This window comes from Cervus canadensis, chromosome 10, assembly GCF_019320065.1.
Source record: "Cervus canadensis isolate Bull #8, Minnesota chromosome 10, ASM1932006v1, whole genome shotgun sequence".
NCBI lineage: Eukaryota > Metazoa > Chordata > Mammalia > Artiodactyla > Cervidae > Cervus > Cervus canadensis.
Window position 1 is genome coordinate 77,515,165 of NC_057395.1, and position 18,088 is coordinate 77,533,252.

Sequence of the window (18,088 nt, forward strand, 5' to 3'; positions counted from 1 at the left end):
AGATTTGTCATCTACCTGGATGCCAGAAGATGATGGGGATATGAATTCCATGTTCTGAGGGTAAAAGATTCTCAAAACATGTATATTACCATATGTGAAATAGATGACCAGTCCAAGTTCGATGCATGAAACAGGGCACTCAAAGCCAGTACACTGGGACGTCCCAGGGGGATGGGATGGGGAGGGGGTGGGAGGGGGTTTCAGGACAGGAGGACACATGAGCACCCGTGGCTGATTCATGTCGACGTGTGGCAAAAGCCACCACAATACTGTAAAGTAATTAGCACCCAATTAAAATAGATAAATTTTAAAAAAAGAATATTTCATGAAAAAAAGTCTCAATCTAGGGTTCTTTATGTAGCCAAACCAAATAAAGATATTCTTAGGCATTCAAGAATTTAAAAATTCACCATCCATGTACTCTATTTGAAAAAGTTATCCAAGGATTTATATCAACCTCCTGAAAAAAAAATCTAAGAAAGAGGAGAGCATATATATTATTTAAAAGTGTTAGTTGACAGTTATACAGAAGAGTCAAAAAGAATACTAGAAAGAAACTAGAAGACTGTGGGTTAGAACTGACACTTGGAAAATTCTCTTTTGAGCGGTAAACTTTCAGTGACTCGGAATCACATTTCGTTTTTCATGGATCCCTTCACACTTAATACTGTTTACTGGGTGATGTTTCAGTGTTGCTTATTGGTTCACAGTTTGTAGAGTCAGCCTATTGGAAATTCTATATTTTTTCCAGCTATGGTTTTCCCAGTAGTCATGTACGGATGTGAGTGTTGGACCATAAGGAAGGCTGAGTGCCAAAAAATTGATGCTTTTGAATTGTGGTGCTGGAGAAGACTCTTGAGAGTCCCTTGAACATCAAGGAGATCAAACCAGTCAATCCTAAAGGAAATCAACCCTGAATATTCATTGGAAGGACTGATGCTGAAGCTGAAGCTCCAATACTTTGGCCACCTGATGCAAAGAGCTGAGTCACTGGAAAAGACCCCGACGCTAGGAAAGACTGAGGGAAGGAGAAGGGGGCAGCAGAGGATGAGATGGTTAGATAGCATCATTGACTCCATGGACATGAGTTTGAGGAAACTTCGGCAGATAGTGAAGGACAGGGAAGCCTGGTGTGCTGTAGTCCATAGGACTGCAAAGAGTCAGACACTGCTTAGCGACTGAACAACAACTGACAGTTCAAAGAAGACTTGGTTCTAAATTCTAGAACAGAATAATGAGGAATAATAGTAACACTGAGACAGTTTATAGCAGGTACTATTCCAAGCACTTAGCATGAATTAACACTTTTTATCTGCATGAAAACTTTGTGAAGCAGAGACTATCAATATCCTCATTTTTACTGATAAGGAACGTGGAACACAGAGAGGTTAAGTAACTTGTCCAAAGTCATCCAGCAAAAAGTGGCAGAGGTGGGATTTGAATTCAGATATACTGACCTCAGGGTCTGCGAAGTAAAACTAAGGTAACTAACACGCTTAGGAGGCAAGAGGTAACAACAGACTGAAGTCAGAATAACTGCACTAATTTCTTTATCTTTCAATGGAAGGAACTGTTCAATACCATCTAAAAGAATCCGTCTGCAATGCGGGAGACCTGGGTTCAATCCCTGGGTTGGGAAGATCTCCTGGAGAAGGGAATGGCAACCCACTCCAGCCTTCTTGCCTGGAGAATCCCCAGTGGAGCCTGGCGGGCTGCAGTCCATGGGGTCGCCAAGAGTCAGACATGACTGAGTGACTAAGCGCAGCAAGGATGAATAATCCAGAAGGAGAAGTAGACATGTTGTTAAAGGAAAACTACCATCAGAAAAACTAGAAAACCTGAGCCAAAAATTGACGCCCCTGGGGAGGGGGCGGGAGGGGCCTCTGGTGGAAGAAGACTTCTCGTGTTACACTTTACTTTTTGCGCTCCGCCCCCTCCCCTCAACCCCGCGCAGATATTTATATCCTGAGGTATTACAGTTGTCTTCATGTTTGCACCTAATACTTCTTTTTTATTGTTGAAAAAAAAAGTTTTATTATGTATTATTGCTATCGTTTTAGAAACAAGTTCAATTTCCCCCAAATTAATTCTCTCAAAGTGTTGCATCATCTTGACAACCCCGAGCGGAAGCCGCGCCTTTTGGAGTAACGCTCACGGTTGGGGGGCGGGAGGCGGTCTGGAGCCCACCTCTGGCAGCCAGCTCAGCCTGTCCGCTCAGTTGTGTCCCGTCAAGCCTCCCTCCCACTCTCCCACTCCCGGGAAAAGTCTGTCTGGCAAAGTCTTCCAAGTTCAGAACCTTGGCAGACGCAGTTTTCCAGAAGGAAGCCCACGACCCCCGGGAAATGGCTGTTTGTCCCTTCCCCACAGGGCAAGGGTGTTGGATGGCAGGCCCTGGGAGAAGCTTGGCCCAGGAGGAGGACTTGCTGACACTGCGACTCGAGCCATCAGCGGGGTGTTGGGGACATTTGTGACCCCCACCGCCCCCCCCCCCCGCCCCGCCTAGGTCTGGCAGCGTCCTCCCGCGCCCTGGAAGGCCTTGGGGGGTGGCGGTCCCTGCAATGTCGGGGTCTCTTCACGCCCCCCCGCCCCGACTGCTCCCTGGGTCTGCAACCTCTTGGCCTCCTGTGTCCCCCACTCATCAGCGCCCGGCTCCCAGAGCCCCCTCTGGAGCCGCGGATCCAGCCGCAGGCCCGTGGAGGGTTCCAGATTCTGACCGAAGCGACTGCATCGCTGTGGTTCTCGCCGTGAGTCATGGCGGGTCTGCACCGCCTTCCTATCTGGGGAGCCGGAGATGCCTTTAATTCCCTCCAGCTGGGCCCTGCAGGGCTGAGGTAATCTGTTCTGGCGCAAGAGGAAAGCAGAGAGTTTGTTGTGTCTTTGTTTCATTCAAATGGTTTGGATGATGACTCACTCAATTTCTTCTCTCTTTCTTTTTAAACCAGGGCACCGTCTAGAAGTCGTTTCTGATTAGACGTTGACCTCAGAAGTATGCGCGCATCATTTTGAAAACATCCGCCAGCACCACAGAAACCGACCCTGGAGGAGAAGGGACGCGGCGGACGCAGGCCAGGCCCGGGGCCCTCCCACACGGCCTCGGGGGCTGGGGGGCCGCCGGCCTCAGTCAGAGTCGGGGTGCCGTCCCCCATCGGCTTCCCGGAGGCCCGCACGGACCTGGGGCCAGCCGGGGGCGACAGGGACGATCGTCGTGGTCGTGGTCGTTCTCATGTGACGCCGGCCGATATTACTGAGTCATTGCAGACCACGGCGTTCTCACGGAGCTGTCTGTCCTAGCAGCGTCCTGTCAGGCAGGCACCCCTGGAGTTTGTGGTCTGAGTGGCGCTGTCAGTACGTCTCAGGAGCTGGGAGGTCAGAGTGGAAGGTCAAAGCTCCTGACCCACTTGGGCGGGACTATCTGGTGGCAGAATCGGAGGTCCCATTAGGAACACAAAGCCCGAAGCAAAGCCTGCTGAGCCCCGTGGGAGAAGCTGTGAACCGGAGAGGTGGCAAAGGGCGGTCCGAGGTGGTGAGCAGGCCCTGAGTGGGGTTCAAGGTCAGCGGTGATAGGAACGGGGAGCAGCAGGTTGGCTACACGGGCTGGAGAGCAGCAGAAAGCTGAGGTTGACCGAGGTCAGTTGTGTGCATGCGTGCTCAGTCGTGTCTGACTGAGACTCCATAGACTGTAGCCCGCCAGGCTCCTCTGTCCATGGGATTTCTCCATGGTAAAAATACTGGAGTGGGTGGCCGTTTCCTTCTACAGGGGATCTTCCTGACCCAGGGATCGAACCTGTGTCTCCTGCATTGGAAGGCAGATTCTTTACCCCTGAACCCCCTGGGAAGCCCGACCACAGTCTTGGTTCTGATTATCTGCTGTCCACTCTGTGGTCTGCGAAGACAGGTGGGAATGAAACTTTCATTTCCCCGAGGGCCTGCAGGCTGTTGGAAGGGACCAGACTGGGAGCAGTCGCCTCCAACCAGAGGACTCTGGGAAGCTCCGGTGAGGGGCGGCTGTGGCCTCGGGCAGGGTGGGGTGGGGCCTGCACGGGAGGGAAGCGAGCACCTGTGTGTTTAGCTGAGAGCCACGCCTGTGGGGAGGACGGTGGCTGCATTTGGCAGGGGTGTGGGCTGGGGGAAAGGGGGACTCCAGGGACTCCAAAAGGTGGGATAGAAGATACTGTGAAGGTCTGCTCATGGTAGCAACGATGACTGACACAGCCAGAGGGGCCTGTGCCTCAGGGAGAGGCAAGTGCCCCAGAGGCCTGGAGGGCCGAGCTGACCGCTCCACCTGTTGGAGCAGCTCCTTGGATGGCGCCCCTACTGTCCGCATCTTGTGAGCCCCCCTGTGAGGCGTTTGAGTATTGATGAACCAGTGGCTAGTGGTCAAGAATCCTCCTGCCAGTGCAGGAGACACAAGAGACGCGGGTTCGATCCCTAGGTCAGTAAGGTCCCCTAGAGGAGGAGATGGCAACCCACCCCAGTCTTCTTGCCTGGGCAGTCCCATGGACGGTGGGACCTGGCAGGCTTCAGTCCGTGGGCAAAGCATCAGGCATGATTTAGCATCTAAACAACAACAAACCACCTGTGAGTGGCCAATGTGTTTCTTTCTGGGGTGGCTATAAAAAATTGCCACAAACTGTCAAGCTTAAAACAACCAAAATTTGTTTTCTTTCAGACCTGGAGGCTGGAAGTCCAAAATCAAAGTGTCCACCAGGCCACGGTCCCTCTGATGGCTCCAGCTAGGGAGGCTCCCTCATTGCTTTTTCTAGCTTCTGGATGCTCCAGAGATTCCTTGGTTCGTAGCAGCCCAACCCTAGTCTCTGCCCCTGTCTTCACGAGGCCGTCTCTGGGTCTCTCTGCCTTTTCCTCCTCTCAGACGGACACTGGGCACTGGGTTGAGGCCCCACCCCCACCCCCAGATAATCCAGGATGATCTTGAGGTCACTGATAATGCCAAGGACGCTTTTTCCAAATAAGGTAACTTTCACAGGTTCCTGGTGGACACTCATGGGGTCTGAGGCGTGCATGCATGCTAAAGTCACTTCAGTCGTGTCTCACTCTTTGTGACCCCATGGACTGTAGCCCGCCAGGCTCCTCTCTCCATGGGATTCCCCAGGCAAGAACACTGGAGTGGGTTGCCTTGCCCTCCTCCAGGAGGTCTTCCCAACCCAGGGATTGAACCCGCGACTCTTACATCTCCTGCATTGGCAGGTGGGTTCTCTACCTCTAGCACTGCCGGGAGGCCCCATTTAACCTGTGACGGTCAGTAATGCCTAATTCCCCCCATTAAGTGGGAGCTTCCTGAGAGTGGAAACTGCACCTCCCTTCCTTCCCAACTTCCTCCCTCCCTCCCCTCCTTCCTTCCAGAAATGTCGAGGGAGCACCAGGCACAGTGCTGGGCCCCGAGGAGACTGAAGCAATGCAAACATGGATATGTTAGCTGCCTTCACAGAGCTGACTTTGCAGTGGGGGAGACAGACCCAGCAGACACAGACACTACACAGGTTGCAGGTATTTCTGCAAAGGAAAGCAGGGAAGGGCAAGACCAGCAGGGCTGGGGCCTGACTAGGGCAGGATGGGTGGACCAGCTGCAACCAGGAAGGGCAGGGAAGGCTTCCCGGGAGATGTGACCCTTGGGCTGGACCCCAGATGCTGAGACGGACCAGGCTGGAACCTCCCCCACACTTCCGGGCCTAGTGTGATCTTGGCCAGTTGCTGCACCCCTCTGTGCCTCAGTTTCCTCGTAGGTAAAGTGCTGGCAGCAACGACACGGTTTCCTGGAACCATCCCGAGGGCTCAGGGAGTGAACCGTGAGGTTCCTTCACAACCACAGCGTTCCTAGAACTTGCTTCATAAGCCACAGCTAATCCCGAGGAATACTTAAATGTTAACGTTCTTACACACAAGCAGAGCCGTGCACCAAAAAATTTTGTTAATAATCTGAGAAATATTTATTAAAAAAAAACAAAGACCCTAAAAGTAGTGATCATGCGACATCCTGAAACATCTTAGAGCTCCTTGTGTGCGTGCTCAGCTGCTTCAGCCGTGTCCGACTCTGCCACCCCGTGGACTGTAGCCCATTAGGTTCCTCTGTCCATGGGATTCTCCAGGCAAAAACACTGGAGTGGGTTGCCATTTCCTTCTCCAGGGGATCTTCCCGACCCAGGGATCTAACTGGAGTCTCTTAGGTCTCCCGTGCTGGCCACTGGAGCCGCCTGGGAAGCCCCTGAGAGCGCCCTCCTTGTTTGAATCAGGTTGGAGGCTGGCATAGAAACCCTATTTTCTTTAGGGTTTGGGGCTTTAAAATCTTCAGAGAGGCCTGGCAGATGTCCTGGGGGATGTTGGCCAGTGTTTTGGGCAGAGCGAGCTGCGTCCTTGGGAGCTCGGGACCGGCTAGCAGAGCTGGGGGCTCCTCCTACATCGTGTTGACGCGGCAGATGGACGGAGGTCAGGCGGAAGGTGGTCCTGGAGGGAGATGCAGAGGACGGGCAGAGAGGGGCCTTACAGGAGGCCCAGGGGGAGCCCCGGGCCCAGGGCCAGCATCGCCTCCCGCCTGGGCCTCCGGGACGCGTCCCTCTAGGGGGCAGCAGGGCTCCACCCAGCGTCTCTGCCTCGGGAAACGCTCCTCGTCTTACTAACAGAATGTGCCCCAGTATCCGCATCAGGGAAATTTCTGCACAGACTTGGCCTTGGCTGGGCTCAGAGGATGTCTCTCTTCACCTTCGGATGTTTAAGGGGGAAATGCTCATTAGGAAGAAAAGCATTTAATGTCACGGTAACACGTGAATGGTTCCGAAACACAGAAGCCGACAGCTGTACCCACTTAGGGAGCACGTTGGGGTTCCAGCTGGCAGGAGCTCACCCCCCTCCAGCCTGGCCTGGGAAGGAAGCTGGATTTCTAAGACTCATAACATTCACAGGGAGAAGACGTGCGTTTCCGCACTAGTGCTCGTGGCCAGGTTCGGGTTTTTAGACCCTCCAAACAAACCTCCTTGAGCGGATCTCCCCCACCCATCTTAGGGGGCACCTCGTCCTCGTCCTCTTGCTGGGGGAACCAGGACAGCCCCCGGCTGTGTTCTGATGTAACCCTGTGACACTGTTGATCTGAGGTTCCTGGGCAGCACCCCCTCACGGTGTGGCCTCGTGGTCCCCTCTGGGGGCAGGGGTTACGGGTACCTGCATGGGGCACACACGGACCTGTTCAGGTCCTACCTCTGCCACTTCACGCTGTGTGGGCATCATCGGGGGCCCTCCTGGAGCCTCGCACCTGGCCTGAAAAACAAGGAGAGACCTGGCCCGCAGGGTGACTGTGATCAGGGCTTCGTGGGGTGCCAGGCACGCCCTGACACTCACCATCATGCCACCAGCCACCCTACCAGCTCCCACCCACCTGCCTATCCAGCCTCCTTGCCTGACCAACCGCTTCCCTCCTCCGTGGCTCTTGTCGCTTACCTCCATCCCTTCTGTGTCCACGGTTTACAGTCTGTCTCCTGCCGGAATGTGCGCTCTCCCCTGCTGTGTCCAGAACACACCCCCAGCGTCACTGAGGAGTACACGTGGAGCGAGCAGGCGCTCTCACCCAGCTACCCGGCCTCGGTTTCCCTGGATGTGCAGTGAGGGTGGAGCGACTGAGCCAGGCATCCAGGTGCTTCTGGGTGGATCCTGCGAGCAGACCCGAGTAGAAGCACCTGGCCCAAGCACTCACCAGATACACGCTCACATCCCTGGCTGTCGGATTTCCAATGTTGTGTGTGGCTTTTGTGAAAAATCCTTACCGATGGTTCATTTTGTCCAAGCCAGTAATTTTCTATTTTTTTAATTTATTTGTTCATTTTCAGCTGTGCTGTCTCCTCACTGCCGCACGGGGGCTTTCCCCTTGTGGTGGCGTGCGGGGGCTGCTGAGTTGCGGTGCGCAGGCTTTGCATTGCGGCGGCTTCTCCTGTCTCAGAGCACGGGCTCTCGGGCTCATGGGCTCAGTCGTTGCGTCTGCCAGACTCCAGAGCACAGGCTGGGTAGTCACGGCATGCGGCTTGGTGGCTCCACTGCATGTGGGATCTTCCCGGATCAGGGCTTGAACCCCTGTCTCCTGCCTTGGCAGGCGGAGTCTTTGCCGCTGAGCCACCAGGGAAGAAGCCCTGGCTGGGGCTTTATAAACAGTCAGGAGAAGCACCACCCCCAGCTCCCAAGGGCAGCCACCATTTATAGAGACTCACCTGGTAAGGCCTGTGTGGGGTCTTTGCACGTCGAGTGTTTCTGCACAACAGCTGGGGGAGGCCCAGGGAGGAGAACCCTGAGGGCCAGGGAAGTGGGCTCATGGGCCTGTGGAAGTGACGCGTGGAGCTTAGGACTGTGTCCGCTCTCCTGAGCGAAGCAGGTGGGGGCGCTTACTGGGGGAGGAGCTGATCCGTGGTGGGTTACAGGCACCCCCACATGGTGGCCAAGAGCCTGGGCTCCCGAGGCACCCGCGTGGAGGTGGCCATGAGCCCCAGCTGGGCTGCTTTCCCGCTGGGCGGCCTCAGCAGGCGACTTCACACCTCTGAGCCTCGGTTTCCTGTCAGGAGGGGTGACGGGCGCCCGTGGTGAGAGCGTCACAGGCACAGCCCTGAGCGCTGTTACTGTGCCGAGTTCAGAGCTGAGTAGAGGAGGCGAGGGCAGCACAGTAACAGCCCCTGAAGACATCCACCTAGACCCTGGAACCCGTGAATGGATGCCACCTGGAGAGCGGGGTTAAGGTTGCAGCTGGAATTAAGCTTGCTAGTCAGCTGACCTCACGGTCAGGAGACTGGCCTGGGGGACACGGGTGGGTCCAGTGGAATCATAAGAGCCCGTAAACGTGGACGAGGGAGGCAGCGAGGAAGGCTGGACCTGCCTCTGCTGGTGATAGACGGAGGAAGGGGCCGTGAGCCAAGGAGTGTGGGTGGCCCCCAGAAGCTGGAAAAGGCAGGAAAAAGCCTTGAGCTTCCAGAAGGAATGCAGCCCTGCCATCACCTTGACTGTAGGCTTCTGACCTCCCAGACTGTAAGGCGATAACGCTCAGCTGTTTTAAGGCATAAGTTTGTGGCAATTTGTCAGTGCGGTGACAGGAAACTCAGAGGAGGGGAAGGACCCATCTCAGGAGGCAGGCTACAGCCGGGCTTCCCTGGGGGGCTCAGTGGCAGACTCAACCTGGGTCTCCCTCCTCGGAGCAGAACTTAGCAGTATTAGCATCAGTTTAAGACCGCTGATGGGTGTGTGTGTATATGTGTGTGTGTGTGTGTGTGTGTGTAAAAGCTTGTAGAACCCAGGCCCTTTGTAAATGAAAAGACTGTCCAGATCATCAGTATTTCAGAGTGAGGTGTCCCCAGAATTAGTCCTGAGCAATGTTCTGCTCCACATGGCCCCATGGGTCAGCCAGGTAAGAAATGCTTTGTTTCCACCTTTTAAACAGCTGTGGTACTCTTCGTCTCTGAGAGATTCTGAGGCCTGCAGCAAAAAGCAAGAAAAGCTTTCTAACTCCAATTCAGCACTTCCAAAGATATCATACCATAAACCTGCTTCCCCCAGTCTCCTCCCTATGGAACATCTGCTAACAGCTCACAAAGTTTGTGTTTGGTGGACGGGCTAATCTAATCAAATCGATTCATGAGATAAATGGAGAAATCGAAGCCCAACAAGGTGGAGGGGCACTGGAGAAGCAGTGCGGCTCAGAGCGCAGAACGTGGGTTTCGGAGTCAAAGAGCCAGGGCTGTGCAGCTGGGCTCTGCTGGAGTGAGTTGCATGGACCTGGGGAAGTCATGCCACCTCTCAGGGCCTCTGATTCCTGATGAGTAAAATGTAGGTAAGAGAGCCTGCGTGGCAGAATACTGGGAATGACTGTCACCATCTATTTGGGCTGTTATAACCAAATACCATGGTGGCGGGGGTGGGGAGGGGTGCTTGCGAGCAATAGCAATTTATTTCTCACAGTTCCAGAGGTTGGGAGTCTGAGAGCAGGATGCCAACATGGGCAGGTCCTGGTGAGGGCCCTCTTGTAGACTGCAGACTGCCCACATCTTGTGTCCTCATGGGGTGGAAGGAGAGCTCTCTGGGGCCTCTTTTGTAAGGGCACTAATCCCCTTCATGAGGGCTCCACCCTTAAGACCTAATTACTCCCAAAGGCACCTCCTAACACCATTACATTGAGGGCCAGGATTTTAGCCTGAGTTTTCAGTCCATATTCATGGCCTACTGAAGTGGCTGGCACCCAGCTGGTAGGTTGTTAGGGAAGAGTAGGTACTACTATTTCTTACAAGTTTCCTGTTGTTGCCACAAGTCACCACAAACTTAATGGCTCATGGGACAAATTAATTATCTTACATTTCTGGAGATAAGAGTCCTAAAGGCAAGATGTCAGCCGGGCTGTTCCTTTTGGAGGCTCCAGAGCAGAATCTGGCCTTTTCCAGTTTCTAGAAGCTTCCTGTGTTCCTTGGCTCATATCACTCAGCGTGGGGGTGACGGCTTTCTCTGTTTTTATTTCTGGTTTAGGTAGACAGGGGACACCCAGCTAGTTTAAATGCTGATGCCCAGGACCCAGGAGAGGGGGGCGTGAGGATAAAGGGGAGCAGTTGACCAGGTGCTCAGTGGGCGGGAGGAGGCTCCCCCAGAATCCCCACGTGGGGGTGGACAGCCGCCTGGGAGGAAGGACCCAGCGTGGGGAGGCCTGTGGCCCGTGACCAGGACGGGTGTGCAGCGAACATGTGGGCACCAGCTCTGGGTGGGACCGGCGGCAGCCTGGGGACCCCTGGATGGGTCATATGGGGCTTTACATTTATGAGTGATGCGGTCCGTTTGGCACCTCAGAACCAACGTCTGGCAGCTGAGTGAGTGGGGAGGAGCAGCACAGAGACCAGTAAGGAGGCCGCTGTTCAGACCCATCAAGCTGTTAGGGACAGCGCTGACAAGCATCCTCCTGCTTTGCGGAGGTGCTGGGGGAAACTTGCGTTGTGACTCAAGATGGGGAATGTTCTGAGATGTATGCTTTGAGGTTTATTTTTGTAAAACTTTTTTTTTTTCTGGATGTGGGCCCTTTATTGAATTTATTACAAAACTGCTTCTGTTTTATGTTTTAGTCTATAGGGGCCACAAGGCATGTGGGATCTGAGCTCCCTGACCAGGGATTGAACCCATACCCTCTGCATTGGAAGGCGAAGTCCCAACCACTGGATCACCAGTGAAGTCCGTTTTGAAATTTAAAAACACAAGATCTAGGGTGGGTGTCCACAGCCTCCGGGCCGAGGACCGTACCTCCTGTCAGATCAGTAGTGGCATTAGATTTAGAAATAAAGTGAACAATAAATAAAATGTGCTTGAATCATCCTGAAACCATCCCTCCAAATCCCATTTTTCTGTGGAAAAATGGTCTTCCATGAAATTGGTCTCTGGTGCCAAAAAGGTTGTTGTTCAGTCGCTAAGTCACGTCCAACTCTTTTGCAACCCCATGGACTACAGCACGCCAGGCTTCTCTGTCCTTCACTGACTCCTGGAGTTTGCTCAGACTCATGTCCATTGAGCCAGTGATGCCATCCAATGATCTCGTCCTCTGTCATCTCCTTCTCCTGTCCTCAATCTATCCCAGCCTCAGAGTCTTTTCTAATCAGTTGACCGAAAAGGTTGGGGACCACTGATGTAGAGGACAGACTGGGCTTGGATCCTGACTCCCTCCCAACAAACTATGACCTCGGGCTGGTTACTTGACCTCTCTCTAATAGTTAATTGCCTGTAGCTGTGTAACAGATTACCTTGAAATTTAGCAGCTGAAAAGAACACATCATCTCACAGTCTCTCTGAGTTGGGAAGCCAGGAGCAGCTTAACTGGGGCCTCTGCTCAGGGTTACTCATGGGGCTGTGATCAAATAGGAGGCAGGGCCAGAGGCTGCTGAAGGCCTGACGGAGTGGGATCCACTTCCAGGCAAAATCAGCGGCTGTTGGCAGGGTTTGGTTCTCCCTGGGCTGTGGACTGAGGGCCTCAGTTCCTCACTGTCTGAGGCCAGATGCCACCTTGAGTTCCAAATGGAGTTTGTCAAGCAGGCTGGTGGAAAATTGAGTCTGGAATTCAGGGGTAGGATCCAGGCAGGTGATATAAATGTGGGCGTCCTGGTCACATGGATAGTATTTAAGTGATTGGATATGGTCATCAAGGAAACCAGGGCAGATGGAAGAGAGGTCCAAGAGCTGAGCCTGGGTGTATCCCAATGTTGGGAAGATGAGGAGGAACCAGCGATAGATGGTGAGGAGAGGCCAGTGGAAAAGAGGTGACTCAGGGGCCTGGGGCCAGTGAAGGAAGCATGTCAGGAAAGTAGGAGGGCTTAACCCGCTGGTGCTGCTAACCATTCCAGTGAGATGACCGTAGATGTTGAACACTGATTTAATAATGACCTGGGGTCACTGATGACTTTGACAAGGTACCATCACCGGATGGAAGGTGATGGAAGTAAGTTGAAGAGAGAATGGGAGAGGAAAGGCATGGGAGAAAGTGGACACATACAGCATTTCAAAGAGTTTCACTGTAAAGGAAAACAGAAATAAGACAATTGCTGAAGGGGGAATTGTAGGATTCACAATTTTGAGATAGGAGAAACAATTGCGTGTTTGTATTTTGATCAGAATTGTCTAGTAGAGAAGGAGGCTGGGTGATGTCTTGAGAAGGTGAGAGGGAATGGAGGAGGGCATCTAAGAAAGGAACGGGGTGGTTTTCCAAGTATCTGCAAGGCAAAGCCAAGCAAGCACAGGGGCCCTGATGCTGGTGGGGCAGGTGTGGTGGTAAAGAGTTCATGGCAGCTCCTTCTGCTTCCGTGTTCCTCCCCAAATAGGAAGAAAGGCTGGGAGAAGAGAGGGAGGGTGGCCGCAAGCGGCCCTGGGAGTTCATGGAGAGAGAGGGCATGTGGAAGAGTCTAGAGTGGAGGACAAGGAGAAATGGACTCTGGTGTCCAGGCAGTGATGGTCATGGGTCTGCAGTGCGTTTATGTTTTTCTGTGGCCACGTTCCTGGGCATGGAGGAAACAGAGCATTGGATTTAACCAGCTTGGGCGGGTGGGGGCGATGCTGGGCTGTGGGATTTAAGCTGGGGAGGGGGAGGCGGGGGCACGTCAAGGGAAAGGCAGAAGTGGGGAAAAAAAGGTCGGAAGGCAAAGGATTGTGGGTGGCAGGTGGGATGTGGGGTGACTGGAGTCGGAGTTAGAGAAGACAGTGTGAAAAGGAGGGGTGCTTGAGACTGAGACGGTGTCGGGTGGGAGGCGGGGCTACAGTTATCAGCATTCCGAGCGCTATGGGCCATCGACGTTCCAGGACTGGGCATCACCTGGGCCTCGGCGGACATGCGGGGTCTCTGGCCCCACCCGAGACCTGCTGAGTCAGACTCTCTGGGGATGGAGCCAGCAATCTGCGTTCCCGTCAGCCCTGCCCCCAGCCTTCTGATGAGCACGCAGGTTTGAGAACCACTGCTCTAGGGTAGAATGGCCCATGGAGGAGGACAGTATCACAGGACCAGAGTTGGAGAAAGTCAGGAGGGTGAGAGCATCGTTTGAGGGAGATGAAATTGCTGAAAATTAAGACGGGGTACAGCAGAAGTAAGTGCCCAGACTCAGGACCTGCAGTTACTAAGAAATGAGGACAGTGGCTGGGTGGCGAACAGTCTAGAAGTGGCAAAAAGAAATCGTAAGGAAGCCACCTACCCTGGAGCCCAGTGATATAAGGGTGGTGGAAGACAGGCAGCCCCTCTGAGGGGCATCGAGGGCAGGACCGCGGCTCCCCACAGACGTCCACTGACCCCTGGCACTTGTGCGCATGTTACCCTACACGGCAGTGGGGGACTTGCAGGTGTGGTCGCTAATCTCCGGGTGGAGTGACTAACGTGGGTTATCCAGGTGGGCCCAATGTAGTCAGGAGCGCCCTTATAAAAGGGAAGCCGGAGCCGCAGCCTCAGGGAGGACGGCCGGGCGAGGCGGCTCTAAGATGGCGGCTGCCGGCTCTAAGATGGCGGCAGGCCCACAGGCCGGAAAGCGGACCCTCACCACGAGACCTCAGGAGGGACACGGCCCCGCGGGCATCTCGAGTTGAGCCCAGTGACACCATTTTGGATCTCTGACCTCCAGAACCGTAAGATAGCGAATTTGAATCACTTTAAACCACTGCGTTTGTGATCATATGCCATGGACGTCTGTGAGAGAAGCGGGGGGCCTTGGGAGGCGGGTGGGTTTCCAAGCAAAAACACCAGGCATTCGGGCGGGAAGGGCTGACTGTGTGGGGTTTTGTTCACTGTGGGCCATGAGGTGTGGCGAGCAGAGAAGCCGCGGCCATGTTTTGGGAGCTGGGGTGGGGCGCAGGAGGGGGGAGATGCGGGGCGTTTGAGAGCCTGACATCAGCAGGGTTAAAGGACGAAACGCGCTGAGGGTGCTGAGTGACGGGAAGGGGCGGGATCTGGGGCCCCCGCTTCTGGGCGCTCAGAGGGGCCCGGGCCCACTCTGGGAGCCTGGGTCCCCGTCGGAGTAGCCGAGGTGTCCGTGGTGCAGAGGTCAGAAGGACCCTCCGCGAGGCCGGGGTGGGAGGCAGCAGCGCCCACGGCCTGCCCTGGCCCGCTTCGCGTCGTCTGGAGAATCAACGGGAAGGTTGGTCTGGGAGCGGCGGGGCCGCAGGTGTGTCTGCGGAGGACCAGATGGAGGCGAGCTGCCGCCCAAGCGCGTCCACAGCATGACGGGCAGGCAGGAGCGCCTTACCCGCCGCAGGTTCATCTTGTCAAGCAGACTCCCCGGGGAGGTCGCGGTTCGCCTTCGGCCGGCCGCCCCGCTCTTACCTGTCCCCAGGGAGCCGTGGAGCCAAAGCAGCCAGCTTTTTACAGGCGGCAGGGCCACGGGGAGGGGGGGGGCGGCAGGATGCCAGAAGGCAGAAAAGAGCCTGGCGGGCTTGGGTTCCAAGGAAGGATGGTCTTTACTGCCGTCCGCAGCAAAGGGAGCTGGCTCGCTCTAGGAGCCAGCCTGGAATCGTCCACGGATGTGTAATTAGAAGTGAATAAAGAGAGACATATGCGACAGGAGAAAGGTCTCTCTTGAGTCAGATGTTTGGCTTTTTAAAATGTGTTAAATATTAGGAAATGATGAATTTTCCATGCATTCCGGATGAATCCATTGTTCCTAGTGTCACTTGCGTGTGTGAAATGTGGACGTGTTTGTTCATTCTGCACACACTTCCGGAGGGCCTCCTGAGGGCAGGGTCTGGGCACATGGCACTGAACCAAAACAGACTGTCCTCGCCCTCATGGAATTTACAGGTGTAGGAGGCAGACTGTAAACAAGCAGATGGTTGGAACAGTCGGCGGGGTGGCAAAGAGTCGGACAAGACTGAGCAGACACGCACTCAATATCAACTCCAGTCCATTTCTGCATCTGTCGTGGTGGGGGTGCGTGTGTGGACTGGGAAGGGTAGATCCCACATTCTGTGAGGCCAGGGAAGCCTTCTGAGGGTGAGATGTTTGACTGAGGACCCAAGAGATGAGGGCAAGCAAGTCCACGAACCTCGGGGTCAGAGAGTTTTGGCTCTTAGCAAAGCCGAGACAGAGGTGAGATGGGTTGGGACAGGGTGAGGAACTCGGGACGGGCTGATGTGTGGCCAGAGGTGAGTCTGGTGAAGTGGTGAGCAGGGAAGGTTATCGTAAGTCTTGACAGAATTCCAGATCATTCTAAACGTGAAGGGAAGGTCTTGGTCCTGTGACTGGTGGCTGCTAAGCCTCTCAGACCTAAGTGACTGAGCTGGCTGTTATTTTGAAATTTAAAAAGTGATACCAGCGAGATGACAGAGTAGGAGTCTTCTATTGTCGTCCTCCCACGGAACCCCGATGTCTTCTTCAGCTTTACTGAGGTGTGACAAATGAAATTGTAAGATATTTAAAGTGTACCTCATGACGAGATGATAAAAACTGTGAAAGGATCTCCCATTAAATAACACATCCATTACCATTATTTATTTATCCATTACTTTTATTTATCTATCTTTGATTGCACTCTGGGTCTTCATGGCTGCATGCGGTTTTCTCCAGTTGCAACGAGCAGGGACTACTGTCTAGTCGCAGTATACAGCTTTCTCTTGTTACGGAGCACAGCTCTAGGCGCCCAGGCTTCAGTACTTGCAGCTCTTGGACTTAGTTTCTGTGAAGCATGTGGGATCTTCCTGGCCCAGAGATCAAACCCATGTCCCCTGCATTAAGAGGCAGATTCTTTACCATTGGACCACTCAGGAAGTCCCATCTACTACTTTTTTGGACTGCTGTATCGTTAGCTTATTTCAGTGATACAATGGCGATATGCTCTTGGGGCTTCCCAGGTGACTTAGTGGTAAAGAATATGCCTGCCAGTGCAGGAGAAGAAGGAGACTTGGGTTCAGTTCCTGGGTTGGGAAGATACCTTGTAGCAGGAACTGGCAACCTGCTCCCGTATTCTCGCCTGAAAAATTCCATGGACAGAGGAGCCTGGCGGGCTCCAGTCCATGGGGCTGCAAAGAGTCAGACACGACTGAGCACACATGGACTCAGTAGCAACTTCAGTCACTGTGTTACATTAGCTCCTCAGAACTTGATTATCTTGCAGTTGAAATTCTGTACCCTTTTACCAACCCCTCACTATTTCCCTCACCCCCGGAAACCACTTTTTCTGTTCCTAAGATTTTGACTTTATTTTCTGTCATAGATTCCATATGTAAGTAAAACCATGCAGTGTTTGTGTCTCTGTGTCTGTCTTATTTCATTAGCACAATGTCCTCCAGTTTCATAGTTGTTTTTTATTTTATTTTTATTATTTTTTTTAACACCAAAAACATTTTGTATTGAGGTGTAGCCGATTAACAATGTTCTAATAGCTTCAGGTGAACAGTGAAGGGACTCAGCCGTACATACACCATACGTGCATCCATTCTTCTCCAAACCCCCTCCAGTACAGGCTGGCATGTAACATCAAGCAGAGTTCCACATGCTATACAATAGGTTTTTGTTATCACTTTAAATATAGCACTGTGTACATACATGATCTTCCCAAAGTCCTTAACTATCTCTTCCCATCCTCCCCACCCCCGCAACCATGAGTTCGTTTTCTAAGTCTATAAGTCCCTTTCTGTTTTGTAAGTAAGTTCATTTGTATCATTTCTTTCTAGATTCACTTATAAAAGATGTCATATATTTTTCTTCTCTGACTTACTTCACACAGTATGGCACTCTCTAGATCCATCCACATTGCTGCAGATGGCCTTATTTCATTCTTTTTGATGGCCGAGTAATATTCCATCGTGTATATATGTGCATATGCATACATATATACATATATATGTACCACATCTTCTCTATCCATTCCTCTGCTGATGGAGATTTAGGTTGTTTCCATGTTTCGACTATTGTAAACAGTGCTGCGATGAACATTGGAGTGCATGGATCTTTTCAGGCCATGTTTTTCTCTGGATATATGCCCAGGAGTGGGATTTCAGGGTCATATGGTAGCTATATTTTTAGTTTTTCTAAGGAAACTCTATACTGTCCTTCATAGCGGTTGTACCAATTTACATTCCCAGTGACATACAGGAGGGTTCCCTTCTCTCCACACCCTCTCCAGGATTTATTTTTTGTGGATATTTTGATGATAGCCATTCTGACTGGTGTGAGGTGATAATCTCATTGTAGTTTTGATTTGCATTTCTGTAATTAGTGGTTTTGAACATCTTTTCATGTGCCTATTTGCCATCTGTATCTCCTCTTTAGAGAAATGTCTATTCAGGTTCTTCTGCCCATTTTTTTGAGTGGGTTGTTTTGATGCTATTAAGTGTCATAAGCTGTAAATTTTAGAGACTAATCCCTTATCAGTCACATCATTTGCAGATATTTTCTTGCAGTCTGTAGGTTGTATTTTTATTTATGGTTTCCTTTGCTGTGCAGTAGCTTCTAAGTAGGTCCCATTTGTTAGTTTTTGCTTTTATTTCCATTATTCTGGGAGATGGATTAAAAATGATGTTGCTGTGATTTATGTCAGAGAGTAGTACTCTGCCTATATTTTCCTCTAAGAGTTTTATAGCGTCCAGTCTAACATTTAGGTCATTAGCCCAATTT

General features: G+C 52.6%; 2 long non-coding RNA genes across 4 annotated transcripts; one reads left to right on the plus strand and one right to left on the minus strand.

The window, feature by feature from the left end:
- The first annotated feature begins 2,187 nt into the window (after positions 1–2,187).
- LOC122448616 lies at positions 2,188–11,503 on the plus strand. 2 transcript variants are annotated; one of them, XR_006271692.1, is made up of 5 exons: positions 2,188–2,831; positions 2,943–3,627; positions 3,758–3,994; positions 4,670–5,505; positions 7,477–11,503. It is a non-coding gene; the product is annotated as an uncharacterized LOC122448616 (long non-coding RNA). The 2 variants fall into 2 exon arrangements; XR_006271691.1 differs by lacking the exon at positions 7,477–11,503 and adding an exon at positions 5,731–6,049.
- Positions 6,335–7,742, minus strand: LOC122448617. 2 transcript variants are annotated; one of them, XR_006271694.1, is made up of 4 exons: positions 7,700–7,742; positions 7,447–7,596; positions 7,207–7,285; positions 6,335–6,459 (listed from the first exon to the last, which is right to left on the minus strand). It is a non-coding gene; the product is annotated as an uncharacterized LOC122448617 (long non-coding RNA). The 2 variants fall into 2 exon arrangements; XR_006271693.1 differs by having other exon boundaries at positions 6,339–6,459; positions 7,171–7,285.
- Positions 11,504–18,088: the final 6,585 nt, after the last annotated feature.